This window comes from Danio rerio, chromosome 25, assembly GCF_049306965.1.
Source record: "Danio rerio strain Tuebingen ecotype United States chromosome 25, GRCz12tu, whole genome shotgun sequence".
Lineage (NCBI taxonomy): Eukaryota > Metazoa > Chordata > Actinopteri > Cypriniformes > Danionidae > Danio > Danio rerio.
This window is the reverse complement of record NC_133200.1, coordinates 16,028,695-16,051,058: the sequence shown is the minus strand read 5'-3', so window position 1 is coordinate 16,051,058 and position 22,364 is coordinate 16,028,695. Positions and strand designations below refer to the sequence as shown.

Sequence of the window (22,364 nt, the reverse complement as noted above, 5' to 3'; positions counted from 1 at the left end):
TAACAAAAACAGTTTGGTATGTATGTGAATTAGTTCTGTTTTAATTCACACGTTTTACAAGAAAGTTTTGGGCTCCAAAAAGTTTCTTTGCTAGATTGCGAAGTGGGTAGTGCTGTCGCCTCACAGCAGGAAGGTCGCTCGTTTATGCCTCAGCTGGGTCAGTTGGCATTTCTGTATGGAGTTTGCATGTTCCCCGTGTTTGTGTGGGTTTCTTCTGGGTGCTTCAGTTTCCCCACAAATCCTAAGACATGCAGTACAGATGAATTGGGTAAGCTAAATTGTCCGTGTGAATGAGAGTGTATGGGTGTTTACAGTGATGGGTTGCAGCTGGTAGGGCATCCGCTGCATAAAAAATATGCTAGATAAGTTGGTGGTTCTTTCCGCTGTGGCAACCCCTTATTAATAAAGGGACTAAGCCAAAAATAAAATGAATGAATGAATGAATTTTAAAGTGTTCATATGATTTATTTACAATACAGTTTGTAAAGTAATGTTTTCTGTCTTTTAGTAGATATATTATATAAGAGACTATTATATAAGATATTATATAAGAGGCTTTGATATCCAAATAAGTGGATCTAATTGGATTTGAAATGTAAACATCAAATAAATGTTAAAAATGTATTATTTTTTATTTCATATATTAAAGTCTAAGTTTTTTTTTATGATACTCCCAAAATCATTCCGCATAAAATCCGCAAATTGCCAGAGGCAAAATAAGAATAGCAGTCCAGAGGCCAAAACCAACAAGGTTAGCAAGCAGCATCAGACCGAGTGAAACAATGAGATTTTGAACTAATTTGAAGTATGTTTCATTTAAAATATCAGAAAACCATGTACACAATTATTGTATGAATGATTTATTAAGTGAGGCAGTGGCACAGTAGGTAGTGCTGTCGCCTCACAGCAAGAAGGTCGCTGGGTCGCTGGTTCGAACCTCAGCGCAGTTGGCGTTTCTGTGTGGAGTTTGCATGTTCTCCCTGCCTTCGCGTGGGTTTCCTCCGGGTGCTCTGGTTTCCCCCACAGTCCAAAGACATGTGGTACAGGTGAATTGGGTAGGCTAAATTGTCCGTAATGTGTGTGTGGATGTTTCCCAGAGATGGGTTGCTGCTGGAAGGGCATCCGCTGCATAAAAACTTGCTGGATAAGTTGGTGGTTCATTCCGCTGTGGCGACCCTGGATTAATAAAGGGACTAAGCCGACAAGAAAATGAATGAATGAATGATTTTTTTGGTTTATAACTTTTGACCAATAGGTGGCAGAGTTACAAATTTGATATGCTGTGGTCAGTGTTAGGTGACAATGACAGACCTCATGTATATAAATGTCCTCTATCATTGTGCCAAATTATAGTTCCTTCCCGCATACGGTTATATGGGCTACCATTCAAATCCGCCAGAAGCAGAATAATAATAATAGGAACATCAACAAAAGCAATAGGGGCCTATGCACCTGCAGTGCTTGGCCCCTAATTAAGAAGTGGTCACGTTCCTTACAAAAATTGACCATAGTTATATTTTATAGTAAAATTGTAGTAATACATTTGTATAACCCGTTTTACTACAAAATATAAATTAAAACTATGGTAAGATTTGCAAAGCCGTAGTCAATTTCTGGTTATTGTTGGCAGCCAGGGAACCACACATTAACTGTGGTTTTGCAAATGTTAACCATAATAAGTATAGTACAAAATTGTGGTTATATTGGTGTAAGTTAATGCACCAAAAAATGGTTACTACAATTTTCTATAAGAAAAACCATGATTAATTTTCATTCGCTATTAAAATACTTTGAACAAGGACTACTGTAGGGTATTACATAAGAAATATGGGCTCGTTCTCACAATTTTTGACAAAAAAAGTGTGCTAACAATGTTAGCTATAGTTTTGAAATACTTGTTTGTAATCAGGACACAGCTAAACCAAAACTATTTGTATAAACTAGACTTCTGACTTTGTGTTTAAACGAAGATAGTGTTTGAATTTGTAACGCGCTGTAACGAAACCATTGTTTGCTCTATGTTCACTCAGTAGAACATCATGATTTGGCTGATGTATGCGCAATTTAAGCTCAGCGGTTCAGGTAGACAATTAAAAAGTCTTGGTTTTTCACTCTCTCTGACTATGCTGACCATATACCATCCGCAGTTTGATAGAACAGGAGCAGAAGTGGGTTTTCGCCCACAGGCAAACACATGAGTGATGCAGTGAAGCAGACTGTGTGCACAGATGTGTCTCACTGCTGTTCAGCTTTATAACTCACTAGACTGTGTCACCACACTAGTCTTTTGTTTATACAGACCAGAAGTGCTGCATTGTTTTATTGGCTGGATGTCTGGACTGAGATAAGACAAGGAGTTCATGTTTCTTATGCGTTTTCATATAGCGGTCTATCGGATTTGTCTTCTGAAAAATAAAAAAGACAGAAACAATTTTATATAATTAAAGAAGAAAAACACTTTAGTTTAGGTCACAATTCATGTTACAAACTACCTGCCTGTTATTAAGATATTAACTGTTCATTAGTTGTTATAAAGTATGATCTTATTATCCCTAATCCTAACCAAAACCTAAACCCAACTTCTACCTTAACTATTAATAAACAGATAATTAGTAGTTTAGTAAGCTAGTAGTGCTAGTTAGCCCAGAGATGGGTTGCAGCTGGAAGGGCATCCAGTGCGTAAAACATATGCTGGATAAGATGGCGGTTCATTTCTGCTGTGGCGACCCCAGGTTATTAAAGGGACTAAGCCGAAAAGAAAATGAATGAATAAATTAGTAAATGCTAGTTCAATGTTTGTTAATACTGTTACTGAAATACTAAGTACTAAATGTCTTAATAAAATGTATAGCAAAAATATATTGTATAAATATATTAATAATTAACTTTTTTTTGTGTGATATTTAATATTTTTGGTTCCTGTTTTTTTTGTTTTTGTTTTGTTTTCTTTGGTCGATTTTTAGTTGTCTGGTTGTAATTTGTTTTCTTTGTAGCTGTTTTTTTGTTAAATCATTTGTAAAATAGTTTTAAAACATTCTATTATATAAACGTTTATATAAACTTTTTAATGTGACATTTGTTCATGTTTTTGTTTAGTTTTGTTTTGTTTTATATGTTTTTTTTGTGGTTTGTAGTTTACATAAATAGTTACAAGGAAAAAGTAACATTTCTCTGAAAATGTAATTCTTTTTCAAATATTTGCTAAGTTATGTTTATAAAAGCAAGGAACTTTTGTTATAATATTTAATATCCAATCATTCTTTTCTTCCGGAGAAAGGCTTTTTAGTTGGCTAGAATAAAAGAAGGTTTAAAATTTGTAAAAAATATTTTTTATGGTCGTATTGTAAGATTTTTTTTGATTGGCTACAGAACAAACCACCATTGTCCAATCCCACATGGAAAGAACCTATATGAGAATATATGCGCATATATATATATATATATATATATATATATATATATATATATATATATATATATATATATATATATATATATATATATATATATGAAACATATATGCAGTATATATGCACATATATGATAATATATTTGCTGCATTTATGTGTATATACTGTATACACAAAATTGATGTGCATATATGTGCATGCAAATACAGGCCATATAAGTCTCCTGTATTGCTTCTTTATATCACATATAAGCCTTATTTATACATACAAGATATATCTGATATATAGCTCATATCTCACTTTGGCAACTGTCATAGCTCATATTTTTTATTATCAAGGCAATAATATGAACTGACTAAAAACTATGCAAAACACGTATGTGCGAACACTTGAAATTAGTATTACATGTAATTGGCAGGCGACGCAGTAGGTAGTGCTGTCGCCTCACAGCAATTAGGTCGCAGGCTCGAGCCTTGACTGGGGCAGTTGGTGTTTCTTTGTGGAGTTTGCATGTTCTCCTTGCGTTCGTGTGGGTTTCCTCCGGGTTTTCCAGTTTCCCCCACAGTCCAAAGACATGCGGTACAGGTGAATTGGGTAAGCTAAATTGTCCATAGTGTATGAGTGTGAATGAGTGTGTGTGGATGTTTCCCAGAGATGGGTTGCGGCTGGAAGGGCATCCGCTGTGTAAAAACGTGCTAGATAAGCTGGCGGTTCATTCCGCTGTGGCGACCCCGAATTAATAAAGGGACTAAGCCGAAAAGAAAATGAATGAATGAATGTTACTGGCATGTTTAGGAATTTAACTATGGCAAAGTGAGAGGAGATGGAAAGCTATGATGTCTACTAATTCCTGAAACATTTACAAAGTCAATTTCTTGTAACCAGATAGTGGAAAAGAAGGAAATGCATTACAAAATGGTTTTGTGTTTTAATTTTTTCTGTTCAGTTTTTTTGTCTTATTTTAGTTCTTGTACTATATTTTTTCTTTTACTATTTGATTGTGTTTTAGTAAATAAAACATTTTAATTTCTTTTATTTCTGTTGTCTAGCAGTTATGGATTTTAATACTTTTACCAATATATAAGCAAACATATAGGTGAACATATATGTGCTTATATGCAAACAAATATACATGTATAAATGAACCTGTACAGGTACATGTGTGCACGCATATTTGTACAAATAAATGTACAAATAATATAGGAAAATTTTATATATGTCACATATATAAAAAACCTTTTTCAAAACATATATCTTTATATGGATTTTTTCTGTGTGGGATTATGACTTGTCTAGTTAAACTAACTTGACTAGCTAAAGTAATTAACCAAGTTAAGCCTTTAAATTGCAATTTAAACTAGTATACTAGTATCAACTGAGTACTATTATCTTGTAAAATAACTAATAAAATATTAAGGCAAAGGGCGAGGCAGTGGCTCACAGCAAGAAGGTCGCTGGGTCGCTGGTTCGAACCTCGGCTCAGTTAGCGTTTCTGTGTGGTGTTTGCATGTTGTCCCTGCCTTTGCTTGGGTTTCCTCCGGGTGCTCCGGTTTCCCCCACAGTCCAAACACATGCGGTACAGGTGAATTGGGTAGACTAAATTGTCCGTAGTGTATGTGTGTGTGTGTGTGAATGTGTGTGTGGATGTTTCCCAGAGATGGGTTGTGGCTGGAAGGGCATCTGCTGCGTAAAAACTTGCTGGATAAGTTGGTGGTTCATTCCGCTGTGGCGACCCCGGATTAATATCGGGACTAAGCCGACAAGAAAATGAATGAATCAATGAATCAAGGCAAAGGCGATATAAATAAGTTATTAGAATTGAGTATTTTGTTTAAAATGTGTTAAAATCACCATTGAAATGAGAGGGGTCTGGCTGCAGACTCGGTGCAGTGCAATCTGAGCTGCATCCAATGCTTTTTAATGTGCTCACCTAACCCCACCCTTAACCCTACTCATCACAGTGACGTCACTTGCTCCATTGAGTGCATTAAGTCTGACATTGCATCGCCGAGTGATGCAATCTCAGCTTGCATCATAAAGGCTGCATCCAAATACTATTGATTGAAATTAAATAAACTCTCTATAACAAAAAACAATCCATTAAAATCTCCATTAAACAGCATTTGGGATCAATTTAAAAATTAAATTAAATATGACAGACTTCTGCCCTGAAATATACGTTTATCTATTTAATAACTGGTTTGACTTGACGTTAGTGATATGCGCTGATATTTTGTTATCTATTTTAATGACGTTCAAATGTCTGACAATTCCAGATATACTACATTTCTAATTATTAGATTTTTTCTTGTAATTAAAAAAATAAATAAAAAATACTGTTGTATTGAAACAAATACTGCTATATAATGTGAATACAATATATATATATATATATATATATATATATATATATATATATATATATATATATATATATATATATATATATATATATATATATTATATTGTCCACCCTATCCAACTTTCTGATATTGACTGTAATGTAGTAACCTTTTATAAAGCTGGACCTTTTGTAATGCTGCTTTGTAACAATAATTATTGAGAAAAGTGCTTTACAAATAAGCAATCAATTTGAATTCAATTGAGTTGAATTAAATACAACATACATACCCCTAAACGGAGCACAGAAAGCCATTTACTGAGGTTAAGGAGGCACTAGTTACACATGTAGGCCAGTCACACAGCCGGGCATCTGCCATTCCTCTCAGGCCTTGCCAGCAGATATTAGCCTGCGTCGGAAAGAGAGAAAGAAAACAGAGAATAAAAGACTGTAATAGGATTACATCTGTTAACATGCTAGATAAGAGTGGAGTGGGGGCTGAGCTTAAGGGGGCCCTCATTCTCCATCCTTGCCGATAGGGAAAAAGACAGAAAGAAAGAGAGAGAGAGAGAGAGAGAGAGAGGGAGAGAGAGAGGGAAAAAAGGGAAAGGGGGATCAAGCCTTCGGGCTGGAGCCTCATGTGTGTTTTACTGCCACAAAAAGCCCATCTTGGATCAGAGAGAAAGAGATGGAGAGAAAGCAAGTGTCTCTGGAGACTCGTCTGATCCCTGAGCTCATTGTCATGCGGACTTAATGAAAATGTTTGGCTTGCTCTCTTAATTAAAGATCATTTCCATTTCCATTTGGAGAATCATGTGATCCATATGGGCAAAGAGCTCTTGGAAAATCAGCCTTTAATGGCATTAATATCTGATCACTTAATGTGCTGTGTAATTATTCAGCTCTGTTCGGTGTCGCTGGTGAACAAACAAGTTTTTTGGTTCACTGTAGCAATGATACTACAATTAAAGTGTCATTTTTGTTTCTTTGTTTTTTGAGTCTTAGACTTGTTTAAAATAGGGATAGAGATCTATTAAAAAACAGTTCAATGACATTACAGCAAATAAAAAAACATAAAAATACTATACATTTATAATAATAATAATAATAAATAACAGTAATTTGAACATTTATACCTTAAATTAAAAAGATTAATAATAACTCCAACTTTATTAAATTCAAATAATATATAATAAATAAATAAATAATACAAAAAATAGTAATAACAAAACATAATTCATAATATCCACAATTCTTATTCTAATCAAGTGGACATTTAAAAAATTATTATTATTATTATTATTATTATTATTATTATTATTATTATTAATAATAATAAACTTAAAACTTTTTTGTTATTTTAACCCTAAATTTTTACCCTAAATCAAACTAATAATAAAAATTTGAACATTTATACCGTAAATTAAAAAGATCAATAACACCTCTACCTTTATTAAATTCAAATAATAAAATATATAATATATAAATAACACAAAAAATTATAAAAAAAACTTAATTCAAAATATCCACAATTTTGTTCTAATCAAGTGGACATTTTTTAAATATTCATATTAGTCAAAAATAAATAAAAAACAGAAAAATAGATATTATAAAATAATAGAAATATATTTTTGTTATTTTTAGTAATAGGTAATTAATAGTTAAGTAATATTTTCCACCTTTCTTAAAATAATAATAATAATAATAATAATAATAATAATAATAATAATAATAATTCCACCTTAAATGATATAAATTCTATTCATATTTATACCTATATAAAAACAAAATGAAATGAATAATACACAATAATAAATAAATGTATTGAAATATAAATGTAAGATTAGATTATATACAAATAGTAAAAACATTAGATTATATTAGGTTATAATATTTCTCAATGTTAAATGTTAACAATATTAATCAATTGTTGACAATAGGGTTGCCGGTGGAGGGGATATCCTCTAGGTAAACTGATAAGTTGGTGGTTCATTCCGCTGTGGCGACCCCTGATTAATAAAGGGACTAAGGCGAAAAAAAATGAATGAATAAATAAATGTTTACATTTGAAAAAAACTTGTCAAATGCATATTTTAAACAAAAATTTTAACAGATTTTTTTCAAATCTCTAGAGTCTTCGCTCATCCTTGACCCGAATTCATAAAGCAAAGAAAGACTCATTTTGTGGAGCCTTCAAAAAATCACAATGCTGATATGCGAAATATTCAAATGAAAATGAGCTCTTCCCATTTTTTTGTCTGCTTAAAGCTCATTAAATAATACAGTTAAAGAAAAACAATAGCTGAGCTAATCACGCTCGCTGCACGAGAGAGGAGATTTCCCATGGGGAAAGGGGATGAATTTTACCAACACAGTAATTCAGTCCGTTAATCAGCTTCTCAAAAGGCCTGGCAAATGGACGGCTGATGTAAAACCATTTGATATCAAATCAAACCCTCACTAGCGTCTCTAAATTGGCTTTCTTCCCCTAAAGATGGTAAAAGTTAATTAAGCACTCAACGGGTTTATGGTGTTTAAATTAAAATATATCGCTCTCATTGTGTAGCTATCACAGGAAAAGACGCCTGGCCGACTAATGGCAGGATGGAAATGGATAATGTAAGACAAAAAGGCTTGTTCTGCATGCCTGTGAGTTTGTGGCCCTCAAACGAATGTTATTTCTGCTTTATAGGAAGAATGTTGGCTCTGTTTCTGCACCGTTTTAACCTTTATTAGACGATGAGGGAGATGAAAGTTGTCACAAAAATGTACACAAACTCTCCGACATGCTACAATAAGGCCAATTATCAGAATGATACGGTTACAGGAAGAACAGTTAACATTCATAAAACTTCTCCATTGCACAAAAATTGGTGTCAAGTGAAAAAGGACACTTGGGAGCCCAAGAACCCTCTGGTGGTCAGGTGATCATTGTGGTTTTTGTCTTATAGCAGTTTCATCCTTTGGATCTTGATCTCATTCAAATACTCTTCACACAAAGTAAAAAAAAAAAGTTCTTTGAATAATGGGTTACTATGTTCTTTAAAAAACTTTTATCAGCAAAAAATACCTTCATTTTTAAAGGAATCCTTTATACAGGACACTTGGGAGCTAAATTACCCTCTGGTGATCAGGTGTCTTTGCTTTGTTTTAATTGAGCACTAGTGATGGGTCGTTCTTGAACGATTTGCCCATTTTGAATGAATCTTCAATGTGACTCGGGAAAGACGAGTCCTCTCAGAGAGTGATTCGGTCATCCGTGGATGCACACAGTTGTGCAGGTGGTTTCGTTCATTTTTCAAGACTTTTGAATCCTTGGGTTTGAGTCACTTGTTCATCATGTAAAAGACAGAAGCCAATCATATGCATTTAGAGCCGGAAAAAGATTTGTTCCATTCATTTCGTGAGTCATCACACTTTACATGCTGCCCAGTCTGTCACTTGATGAACAACTTAAAACCCAAAGAAAGGTGAACTAATTCATACTCCCTTCCGGCTCAGACTGCATTGGCTAGATTATATGTGACTGTCAATGTCACGAGAATGAACCACTCAAATCTGAAGACATGAAGAGGTGAGCTGAGCCAAAAAACAAAGTGGAATCATATACAAAAGACTAGGTAAAGAATGAATAATTATTTTCTCTTACTTATAGCTTTCTACTTATGACTTCATTGTAGTGTGATCAACCGTTGGGCTAGTTGTAGATGTGTTTGGAAGCAGCTTTTAACATATTAATGATATTTTGGCAAATTGAACGAAACAAATGAAGTAACTCAAAAAAAAAAAAAGATTTGTTCATCTCGATGAAAGAGACCCAAAGATCTGAGTCAGTAAAATGATCTGAACCTCCCATCACTATTGAGCACTAACCTGTATTTGGTTCAATATTTTATTTTATCTGAAGACAGAACATGGATCTGCAACTGGTTGTGTAGATTTTTAAAATGCTCTTCACATTAAAAAAGACATTTGAAGCCAAAAATGGTTCTTCACAGCCAATGCTGGAAAAAAAAATCACCTTTATTTTTAATAGTAAACATCAGTTCTTTATTTTAAGTTAAACATGAGATATGCTTATTTAAAATAATCTTTTATACAGGACGCTTGGGAGGCAAAGGACCCTGTGATCAGTGATCAGGTTTTGGGGTTTTTTGTCTTTGCTGGCATTGTTTTAATTGAGCATTAACTTGTAGTAGTTTCTTCCCTTACTTCATCTGAAAGACTAAATTTAGATATGGATCTCATTCAAATGCTCTTCACTCTAAGTTTTTTGAATAACAGTTAACTGTAATGCTCTTTAAGGTGTCAAAAATAGTTCTTCACTGGCAAAAACTGCTCTTATTTTTTAATAGTGAACAGCATTTCTTTAATATGAGTTAAACAGTACATACAGTATACTTATTTAAAGAAATCTTTTATACAGTACACTTAGGAGCAAAATGACCCTCTGGTGATCAGGTGTCTCTGCTAGCGTTGTTTTAATTGAGCACTAACCTGTATTGGTTTAAATACCCCATTTTATCTGAAGACAGAACATGGATCTGCATCTGGTTGTTAAGATTTTTAAAATAAGTAAAATAAAATATTTGAAGCCAAAAATGGTTCTTCGCGGCCATTGCTAAAAAATAAAAAAAAATTGCCTTTATATTTAAAAGTGGACAACAGTTCTTTAATATAAGTTAAACATGAGATTTGATTAGTTAAAGGAATCCTTTAAACAGGACACTTGGGTGCCAAAGGACCCTCTGGTGATCAGGTGCTGTGGTTTATTCCCAAAAAAAAGGTACAAATGTTTCTTTTTTAAAAAGTCTCTCTGCTGGCAATGTTTAAATGCACTGTTGTCTTGTAGTGGTTCCAATCACTTTCTTTCTCTGAATGAAAGAACTTGGACAGAAATCTGGTTGGTTTAATTGGTCAAAATTTTATTTTCACACTAAGAAGAAATAAGAGTAGAACTACTAAGTGTAATGTCCTTTAGGAACGCCTATAATAGTTCTTTACTCGCATTGCTGAGTAAGACATTTGATTATGCAAAAGAATACTTTAAACAGGAAATTCGGGAGTCCAAGGACTCTCTGGTGATCAGGTGTTGTGTTTATTTATTTTAATATCCCTGCTGGCATCGTTTTAACTAAGAGCTGTCTTGTAGTGGTTCCAATCCCTTTGTTTCTTTGAAAACAGAACATGGCTCTGGATCTAAAAAACAAACAAACAAACCGACGAAAAAAACTTAACTTTTGCATATTTTAAAATAACCGACTTTCATGACAAGATGAGCTGAGGTGCAGAGATAGACTTTACTCCAAATTTGTAGAAGTAAATGTCTAAAATAAATGATTTCAATAATTGGCAATGATGACCATGACCCATCAAGCTTTAAAACAACAAAAGTCATAATAAAATAAGTGCTTAAATTGGAAAGATATATGTTTTTTTAATGATACTAAAATAACACTGGACCTCAAACTATTTTTTTAATTTACACTAGATTTAAAAGTACAGCTGTATCCTGTGCAATATAAATAAGTAGAAGCACAGAACTCTCATTTTAATGAAAATATTTATGTTAAAAAACATAAGAGCTTAAACTCCTCACAGAAGCAGATGCACTTAAATATTACATTTCAGTAATATGTAAAAAATGCTAATACAAAATTTCAGCAATGGCTTTACCAAGAGTGAGCTTTAAGTGGAAAGAGGTGGCTGATATGTTATGCAAATGCTGTCTAAAAAGCATTAATATAATTCGACGGTGTGAATGTGTTAATATTTTACTCTGCAGGGCCACGAGGGGTGGAAACAGCTCTGCCTCGCTGCTGTCCGTCATTCAATGCAAATCAATTAAGATTAAGGTTAATATACGATCAGCTAGACCACATAAAATGCATGTCTTAATAACCTCTATGCTTTTATTAATACTGTAGATGCCCAACATACAGGTTTAAATAGTACCATATCTCAGGAATCACTTATGGAAAAGGGTTTCTGGGCAGTAGAGATATGGAATATAACATTATGTCTACACTGCAAGCAAATGATCTTCACTTCTGGTGTAAATGGGGTGTAATTTTGATTACGTTGATGTTTTGCAATGGTGATTGGTTTATTAAACAGAAAACAGTACAATCAAGTATATTTTAAAGGGACAGTTAACCTTTTAGATAATTAGAAACGAGAAACTGTGTATATACACCCACCCGTCACTTTATTAGGTACAGCTTACTACCGGGTTGGACCCACTTTTTGCCTCCAGAACTGCCTTAATCCATCATGGCATAGATTCAACAAGGAATTGTAAATAATTCGCAGAGATTTTGGTCCATAACTATTTAATTTGGTCCATATTGACTTAATAGCATCACGCAGTTGCTGCAGATTTGTCGGTTTGAGTACAGTTAACTCATAGTCATGTTCAAGAAACCAGTCTAAGATGATTCACGCTTTAACATGGCAGGTTATCCTGTTGGAAGTAGTTATCAGAAGATGGGTACACTGTGGTCATAAAGGGATGGACATGGTCAGCAACAATACCCAGGAAGGCTTTTTTTCTTTTTTAAACCATTCTTTGTAAACCCTGGAGATGTGTGTGCCTGAAAATCCCAGTAGATCAACAGTTTCTGAACTACTCAGTCCAGCCCGTCTGGCACCAAAAACCACGACTTGACCATGTCTGTTGTACATGCCTAAATACATTGAGTTGCTGCCATGTGATTGGCTGATTAGAAATTAGCATTAACGAACAGTTGGACAGGTGTACCTAATAAAATGACCGATGAGTGTATGATCTCCACTATAAAAAAGTGGAAATCGTGAGGAAGCCTAACACACAACTGAGAGAATTAACCTCACAATTCTGAGATTTAAACTCTGATTTTTAACACACTTTTGAGTATTAATGTGGCAATTTTGAGTTATGAACTTGCAATTGCCAGTAAATATCTCATTATTCTTTTTTTTTCTCAAAAAGACAAAAGTCAAACAAAAAAAATCTAAATTGTGAAAATATCTACATAACTCCAATCAAACTATGTTGAAGTTCTGAGAAAATGACAGAACTGTAGAACTGCGATAATCAGAATTGTGAGAAAAAAGGAGATAAACTCTAAAGGCCATTGTTACACTAAACTTTTGATTCTATTGACTTTAATTCATACACATACAAATGCTTCAGACCAAAAATGAGTGCAAATATATTTTTGATTTATTTCAGTTTTGGTCTGACCTGACTCTGACATGCAAATTTGCATCACGTGAATGCATGAGACCAAAAGAAAATCTAAATATGACCTTTCTCTGTACAGATTTTTTTTGCTTTTTTTGTGGCACTGTTTCAATTAATTTTGCATTCTCAGTGTATGGCTTCATTTGCAATAAATAAAGGCAGGCTTCTAAGAAAATCTAAAAACTGCTAAATATAAACTTAAAATGATAAGAAATACAGTCAAACTTGCTAGAAATCCTTTAAATTTCAGATTATGAGAAAAAGTTGGAGTTCTAGGAAAAAGGTTTAAATTGTGAGATATAAATGCAAGATCTATTTCTATTTCTACTGTATTTCTGTAAATGCAAGGTCTGTTTAGTCTTTCAATTAAACAGTTTTTATCTTATATCTGAAAGATACAGCCAATTTATCTCCAGGCTACTTTTTTTCTTTTTTCGTTTTTTTTTTTGCACAGAGCAGCATTTTTGACCCATTCCTGAATTCCTAAAATGTGTTTATAAATGCAAGCACATGGCGAATCTGTAATTAAAGCATTTCTCCCCAGAAAATGCTTTGTAAGGACTTTTCCTAATTTTTTCCCCATTTACTCAATTGACCTTGACTTTGCCAAGCACATTCCTGGCAATATTACCATCACTCATTTTCTGATCATCCAACCTCAGGTCCTATCAATTAAAATCTCAGCACAACCTGATTATACCAGAATAAATGGTCAAAGTTCTAAGAAAAAAAAGTCTAAATTGTGGGTAACACTTTACAACAAGGTTGTATTAGTTAATGTTTTTAATGCATTTACTAACATGTACAAACAATGATTAATACATTTATTATTATATACATTTATTGTTCATGTTAGTTAACATTACTTAATGAAAATACACTTGTTCATGTTAAGTCACGGTGCATTAACTAATTTTACCAAGCATGAATTAGGAGTTTATAAGGCATTAGTAAATGTTGAACTATGATTAATAAATGCTGTACAAGTAAATGTTAGTAAATGCATGAACTATTAAAACCTTATTGTACTGAATTATGAAATGCAAACTCTTTCTCAAAATTCTGGGTTTACATCTTACAAGTTCACGTTATAAGCTTGCAAATTGTGAGTTAGCATACTGCATTTCAGAAATTTTTAAAACTAAAGAAAGTCAAAACTGCAAAATATAAACTCTGAACTGTGACAAATATCAAGCCTGTAAACTCAGTAGTTATAATTATGAAAAATGTGAGAAAATTTTAAGAAATTATGTTGCAGTTCAGAGAAAAACATCAAAGTACATATTCAGTTTTTAGCACAATTCTTAGTTCATATGTAAATATAAATTTGCAATAATACAATTTACAAGTTACAATTTTTTTGTCAATCAAGAAAAAAGTCCGAATTCTCAGTCAATCTCAGAATTATGACAGATAAGTCTATAAACTGACTTTTTTAGTGCTGGAACTTTGTTTCAATAGTACGTTTATACAGCCTCACGATGAAACATAACAATTTTATGTATTGTCAGAAAAGTACTAATGCATACAATTTCATTGGTAAGAAAGCGTACAATTTTTAAAATGAGGCATGCCCCAAACCCCAACCCTAATCCCAATCATCATTGGGGCCTGAGCAAATCATACAAATTAATATGAATTAGCAACTAAATCAAAGGCTTATATCCAAAGTGCGAATTATACATTGATGACCAGGGTGGGGTCAACTTTTTCACTAACACTAGTTGTGTAATTTAAGCTTCAGTTAATGAAATCCATGTATTTCAATTACATCTCATTTATTATTGAAATGTATTTTAGTTTTCAGTGTTTTGGGGATATTTAGTGTATTCTGACCCTACAGTATACTCAGATTTGCTATTTCAGAGGTTACTGTACACAAAAAAATATATAATTTTTTTGCTTGATTAAACTACTTAATTAAAATCAGCTGAAACATATTTCATTGGGACAACTTATTTTTTTATGTTCAATCCACATTAATTTTTTTAAAGTGTTAACTTAACTCAATCGATTTGTGTTGGGTCAACATGAATGAATTATGTGGAACCCTGCATTTTTTACAGTTAAACTATACAAACTATGCAGCAATTTTACTTTACTTTTAGGCTGTATGTGGAAACAAAGAAGAAAAGTGCCTTGAACACTTACTGTGTATCAGTGATCTACATCTGCCGGTTTCTGAATTTTCAAAAAAAAAAAAAATTTATAGACTGAGTAGCACAGTTTTGGTAAAAAAAAGGGGGTGGTAGGGACGGTCAAATGTATTTTTATAATGTATTATCTATATTTTAATTATCAATATTATTTAAGAAACAATTCGTAGCAACTATTTCTCACTATTAAAAGGACTTAATTAATTAGGGGGGTGTTATCTTATAATCTTGAAATCCAATCCAGTTTGTTTAATTATTAGTGGATTTATTAGTGGATTAACCTTAATCAAACGACAAATAAACCTAAAGTTGCAGCCTGCTTGCCTAATTCTACTCCTTTGTCTCCGGCCTATTTTGTTTTTGCAAAGAACAGCGTTTTTTACACATTCCTGAATCCCGCTCTTTGAAATGTGCATTTTAAGGCGAATCTGTAATTAAAACACCTTACTTATCAAAACGAGTAAACAATCTCGCTCAAGCCTCCCCAGAAAATGCTTTGTAAGGACTTTCCCTCCATTTTTCCCCCCATTTACTCAATTGACCTTGACTTTGCCAAGCACATTCCTGGCAATATTACCATCACTCGTTCTCTGATCATCCAGCTTTAAAGTCCCATCAACTAAATTATCCCCATATCCTGATTATACCCGAAAACCGTCCCGATATGGAAGCTGCCACATTCAAATATTAATATTCAAATTAAAATATAATTTATTACATTATCTCGCTTCTCAGACCGACTCTGTAATTTTTATTGGAGGCACATAATTTACATAGACGTTCGCATAAGACCTGTCCGCGGCCATTAAATTAGCCTCGCCTGAATAATTAGATACTCATCTTAAAGCGAGAGGGGTCTGTGTAAAAGATAAGCGCATGGTGAACTGTGGAAGACCTCTGCGATTCACACATTCGCAATGACATGTGACAGAGTACATATGCTCGCAGTGGAGGAGTCCTTTAGTACTAATTAACACTGCTGGCCTGCTAACGAACTGCGCCGAAAAATAACACAGGCCTCAGGCATCGTTAAATGAACTCGCACACATTTTATATACAGCGTCAATGGAGTGTGCTTAAATGTAAATGTACACAAAGACTGAAGTGGTTTTCGGGACAACCTGATCAAATTGGTGGAATAATATCGGGACCAGCTTATGTAAATGAAATGGTCTTTTATGGTATTTTATACTAATAATTTGATCATTAAAAAGCCATGATAAACACTTTAAATTATTATATAATTAGTAAATGTTTTTTAGTCTATTTTATTTATAACATTTAATTATAACATTACAACATTATTTATCATAATTACAACATTTCTTTAAATTGATTTTTAAGATTATTTTGCATGTTAAAATCTAGAACGCGGTGTCACGGTGGCGCAGTGGGTTGCACGATTGCCTAATAGCAAGAAGGTCACTGGTTCGAGCCTCAGCTGGGTCAGTTCACATTTCTGTGTAGAGTTTGCATGTTCTTTCTGTGTTTGCGTGGGTTTTCTCCAGGTGCTCTAATTTCCCCCACAAGTCTATTGTGGGGGAAATTAAATTAAATTAAAGATGTGCTATTGGTAAATTGGTAAAGCTAAATTGTCTGTAGTGTATGTGTCTAAATGGGTGTGTATGGATTTTTTTCAGTGATGGGTTGCAGCTGGAAGGGCATCCACTGCGTAAAACATATGGTGGATACGTTGGAGGTTCATTCCGCTGTGGCGACCCCAGATTAATAAAGAGACTAAGCCGAAAAAAAATAAAGTTTGGTAAAATGGCGAGAAGTAAGATTCTCTGGTCTGATGAGACCATGATAGAACTTATTGGCCTTAATTCTAAGTGGTATGTGTGGAGAAAACCAGGCACTGTTCATCACCTGTCCAATACAGTCCCAACAGTGAAGTATGGTGGTGGCAGCATCATGTTGTGGGGGTGTTTTTCAGCTGCACGGACAGGATAACTGGTTGCAATTGAAGGAAAGATGAATGCAGGCTAGTACAGGGAAATCCTGGATGAAAACTTTCTCCAGAGTGCTCAGGACCTTAGAGTGGGCCAAAGGTTTACCTTCCAACAAGACAATGACCCCAAGCACACAGCTTAAATAACAAAGGAGTGGCTTCGCAACAACTCCTTGTCTGTTCTTGAATGGCCTAGCCGGAGCCTTGACTTAAACCCAATTGAGCATCTCTGGAGAGACCTAAACTGGCTGTCCACCAACGTTTACCATCCAATTAACAGAACTGGAGAGGATCTGCAAAGAGAAATGACAGAGGATCCCCAAATCCAGGTGTGAAAAACTTGTTGCATCTTTCCCCATGTATTAGATCAAAAGTATGCTTTTACTAAGTACTCAGGACTATGTGATATTTCAGTTTTTTTCTTTTTACTAACTCTGCAAAAAAAGTAATCAATTCTGTGTTTTTCTATCAATATGGGGTACTGTGTACACTAATGTACACATAATGTACACATAATGTACACATAACATAATGTTACACATAATGTACACATAATGTACACTGTGTACACATAATTGGATGGTAAACGTAGGTCGAGGTGGACACCCATGACATGTGGAGTCCCACAAGGCTCGATTCTGGCACCTCTCCTGTTCAACCTTTACATGCTCCCTCTGAGCCAAATAATGAGAAAGAATCAAATCTCCTACCACAGCTATGCTGATGACACTCAGATCTACCTAGCCTTACTGCCTAATGACTACAGCCCCATTGACACCCTCTGCCAATGCATTGATGAAATTAAAAATTGGATGTGCCAAAATTTTCTTCAGTTAAACAAAGAGAAAACTGAAGTCATTGCGTTTGGGAACAGAGATGAGGTTCTCAAGGTGAATGCGTACCTTGGCTCTAAAGGTCAAACGACAAAAAATAAGGTCAAGAATCTTGGTGTGACTCTGGAGTCAGATCTGAGTTTCAACAGTCATGTCAAAGCAGTTAGTAAATCAGCATACTATCATCTCAAAAACATAGCAAGAATCAGATGCTTTGTTTCCAGTGAAGACTTAGAGAAACTTGTTCATGCTTTTATCAGCAGCAGGGTGGATTACTGTAATGGACTCCTCACTGGCCTTCCCAAAAAGACAGTCAGACACTTGCAGCTCATCCAGAACGCTGCAGCCAGAATTCTGACCAGAAGCAGGAAATCAGAGCACATCACACCTGTCCTCAGGTCTCTACACTGGCTGCCAGTTACATTCAGAATAGATTTTAAAGTATTATTACTGGTCTATAAATCACTAAATGGCCTAGGACCTCAATACATTACAGATATGCTCACTGAATACAAACCAAACAGATCACTCAGATCTTTAGGATCATATAAACTAGTAGTTCCAAGAGTTCAGTCTAAGCAGGGTGAATCTGCCTTCAGCCACTATGCTCCTCACTGCTGGAATCAGCTTCCAGAAATGATCAGATGTGCTCCAACATTAGGCACATTCAAATCAAGACTGAAAACACATCTGTAAAGCACTTTGAATTGCCACTGTGTATGAAATGTGCTATATAAATAAACTTGCCTTGCCTTGCCTAATAAGCTTAAATGTTTTTAGTGTATATATATATATATATATATATATATATATATATATATATATATATAAACAAGGAGATGTGAAACTGACAACAGGGGTGAGGATCCAAATGCAGGGTTTTATTGACAGGATGGTCAGGCAGGCACTGATCAACACAGGAGCAAACAGATGTATGAGGGCATTCCAAGTAGAAATAGAAATGGTCAAAAGGCTGGCAGCATACAACACTGAAGTCAAGGCAAAGAAAAAACGTGTCGTAAAGTCACTAAACATAACAAGACTCAGCAATAAGTGTCTCAAAGTTAGCCGTATATATATATATATATATATATATATATATATATATATATATATATATATATATATATATATATATATATATATATATATATATATATATATATATATATATATATGTGTCTGTAATTAGTACCTGAGAAACATTAGCTGTGTGTTTGCAATCAGTCAGAATCAGGAGCCGGTTGTGTGTGTGTTGCATGACTGGGTCTTGTAGTCCATAAATGGTGTATTTGTAGTCCTTAAGCAATCTGCAGCTACTAGATCGCTGGTGATCATGACTATATATATATATATATATATATATATATATATATATATATATATATATATATATATATATATATATATATATATACAGTTGAAGTCAGAATTATTAGCCCACCTTTGATTTTTATTCTCTTTTTTAATTATTTCCCAAATGATTTTTAACAGAGCAATACAATTTTCACAGTATGTCTGATAATATTTTTTTTTCTGGAGAAAGTCTTATTTGTTTTATTTCGGCTAGAATAAAAGCAGTTATTAATTTTTTAAAAAACATTTTTGGGACAAAATTATTAGCCCAAAATTATTAGAATTTTTTTTCCGATAATCTACAGAACAAACTATCGTTATAAACTTGATATAAAGTTGATATAAAGTTGGTCTTACTATTTAAAATATATAGTAGGCCCAATTATTGAAAATAATTTGTAATGAATCCATTTTATGAAACAATGTTTGCTGGTTAATAACTTTTCTAAAAGCATTTTATGTCTTAAGTTCATCAGAATATTGCCGTCTGCAGTGTATGTAATTTTCAAGTGCCTCAGCATGTGTTTGAACAGCTTAAATCGCTCTTTCTCTCCATATCTTTCTCACACACAAACACACACACATGCACGCACACTTTCTGAACAAATTTAGTGCCACTCTGGCTGGGTTCAATTAAGCGTGAGTTTTTAACCTTTCCTCCTCTGAATCTTCCTGCCTAAAAGGTCGTCTCTCTTTGGGACTCCACATGGCCATCTGAAAGCACTCTGACTATACATTATTCATGGGACAGAATCTCTTACTGTATATCTCTGCTGCGCTGCATGAAAACACCAGTTTGGTCATTTGGCTTGGTGGCACTCATGCAGGGTCCTCAAACAACTCTCAGCAGACCTTCTCTCAGCACCTTCCTCAGGCACACAAGTAACACTTACAACACCTCTTTTAAAAGAAGACTTATTTGTGTAGTGCTACTATTTCACTTTAGTGTTCAATGATGTATACATACATCAGTATTTTTCTTGGAGTTTGAATCCAACTAAAAAAATAAACATAAAAAATTATACATGGATAAATAGATGTATGGGTGGGTGGAACTATATATCAGATAGATAGATAGATAGATAGATAGATAGATAGATAGATAGATAGATAGATAGATAGATAGATAGATAGATAGATAGATAGATAGATAGATAGATAGATAGATAGATAGATAGATAGATAGATAGATAGATAGATAGATAGATAGATAGATAGAATGACAGAGGAAGGGAAGTACGGATGGACAAACAGATGGAATGATATAGAAGGGTTGATGGATGGAACAAAATAGGATACGTGGATAGATGGAAAAAAGAATAACAGAAAGAACTATAGATGAACGTAATGAAATTACAGACAGAATGATAAATGGAATGACAGAATGAAAAGGATGGATGGATGGATGGATGGATGGATATGTGGAATAAAAATGGATGGATGGATTGATGGATAAAATGACAGATGAATGGATGGATGGATGGAATGACAGATTGATGGATGGAATGATGAATGGATGGATAGATGGAACGATGGACAGAATGACAGACGGAGGGAAGTTGGATGGAATGATAGAAAGGTTGAGACAGAATAATACAGAAAAATGGATGGATGTACAAATGAACAATAAAAGAGTGTATGAATGAATGTAGTGAAATTAATGTCAGAATGATGAATAGAAAAAAAAGATTGATCGAATGATAAAAGGTTTGATGGATGGATGGAATGAGGGAAGGAAGGATGGATGGAATGAGGGAAGGAAGGAAGGTTGGATGGATGGATGACATTACAGATGGATGGAAAGAAGTATGGATAGAATAAACTATAACTGGACAGATGGAATGATGGACGGATGGATGGAAGATAGAGGGTTGATGGATTGTTGGATGGACAGAAAGATGGATGGAAAAATAGAATATAGGGATATGTAGAATGGCGAAATGAAACAAAGATGAAAATACAGATGGATGGACAAAAACTGTTGAATGAATGGCCAAAAATTACCGGATAGATAGATAGAGAGAGAGAGAGAGAGAGAGACTACCAGTGTGTCAAATGAGGCCTATTAATTGCATCAAGTATTCTCCAGCATTGCTCTAGCGCTCATCTCCTCATCATCCCCACACGTTTCTGACACGTTCATCTCCTCCCTCCACAGAGCACCAACATGAGGTGAAGGCTACCAGGCCCAGCCGGGTCCAGCCTCCAGGAGAGAAAGACAGAGCCTCACCACGCTATAACAAACGCTGACAACTACCCGGTAATTATCGGAAGGTAATTTCACTCAATGGACCTTAATTACAGAGCGGGAAACCGTACTCCTCCATTGTGTTGCTGGCTCATGGGGAGCGTTCCAAATCGGCCATCTTAAATTGCGGCCTGACGCGTTGGGCTTGAGGAGCTGTCATCATTTCTCCTCCTTCTGTAGTTAGTCCCCTGGGGTCATTACCAGGTAACTCTTAATCACTTACCTGCAGTAAGCTATTAATTGTAATCCTGCAAATTAAAGATAATCCTAATTAGGATGCAGGGAGGAAATAACTCAGAGCCGGGAGACATGGGAGGTGGATGGGAGAATAAAACGATGAGGGTGCTTTGACATGCCATCCTCAATCTATCTACTGGAGATTCAAAACACACCGAAACGGCGCTAATCATTAATGCGAAGGCTAAAACAGGACTGTTTGCGCCTCACTTAAATGCTCTTTAAATCCATTAGTAGCTGCTAATTTTCCTCCTACTGCAACTTAAAAGAGTTTAACTGAAGTTGTGGGTAATAATAAAACAAGTACTTTAAAACTATACAGAGATATATTTGAATTAAAACTGATATATGATGTTGTTTTTACCAAGGACGAGATCAACCTGTCAATAACACAAGATCCACTAATACTAAAGCACAATAATCCAATCAATTCCCAATGGACAAAATCAAGTCAAGTTTAACATCTTTTCTTGTTCCAAAAGCCATTTCACTTGGATGTACACCCCAACCAGTGGTGTAAAGCAACAAATTACAAATACTCAAACTACTGTAATTAAGTAGTTTTTCCAGGAATCGTACTTAATATACTAAGTACGTAAGTATGTAC

General features: G+C 34.4%; 2 protein-coding genes across 54 annotated transcripts in view; one reads left to right on the top strand and one right to left on the bottom strand.

Moving 5' to 3' along the window:
• The window catches only part of dnajc24 (DnaJ (Hsp40) homolog, subfamily C, member 24), a 276,223-nt gene that overhangs the window by 37,147 nt on the left and 216,712 nt on the right, over positions 1–22,364 (bottom strand). For 14 of the 29 annotated variants that reach the window (XM_073941886.1, XM_073941897.1, XM_073941887.1 and 11 more), the window contains one exon: positions 6,042–6,160. The gene's annotated coding sequence lies outside the window, so the exon portion shown is untranslated. Of the gene's footprint in view, positions 1–849; positions 2,406–6,041; positions 6,161–22,364 lie in introns of those variants that run through there. The other 15 variants (XM_073941909.1, XM_073941871.1, XM_073941893.1 and 12 more) reach the window with 6 other exon arrangements.
• pax6a (paired box 6a) overlaps positions 1–22,364 on the top strand; it is an 82,267-nt gene that overhangs the window by 2,461 nt on the left and 57,442 nt on the right. For 17 of the 25 annotated variants that reach the window (XM_073941717.1, XM_073941697.1, XM_073941702.1 and 14 more), the window contains exon 2: positions 21,431–21,546. The gene's annotated coding sequence lies outside the window, so the exon portion shown is untranslated. Of the gene's footprint in view, positions 1–21,430; positions 21,725–22,364 lie in introns of all 25 variants that reach the window. The other 8 variants (XM_073941703.1, XM_073941707.1, XM_073941720.1 and 5 more) reach the window with 2 other exon arrangements.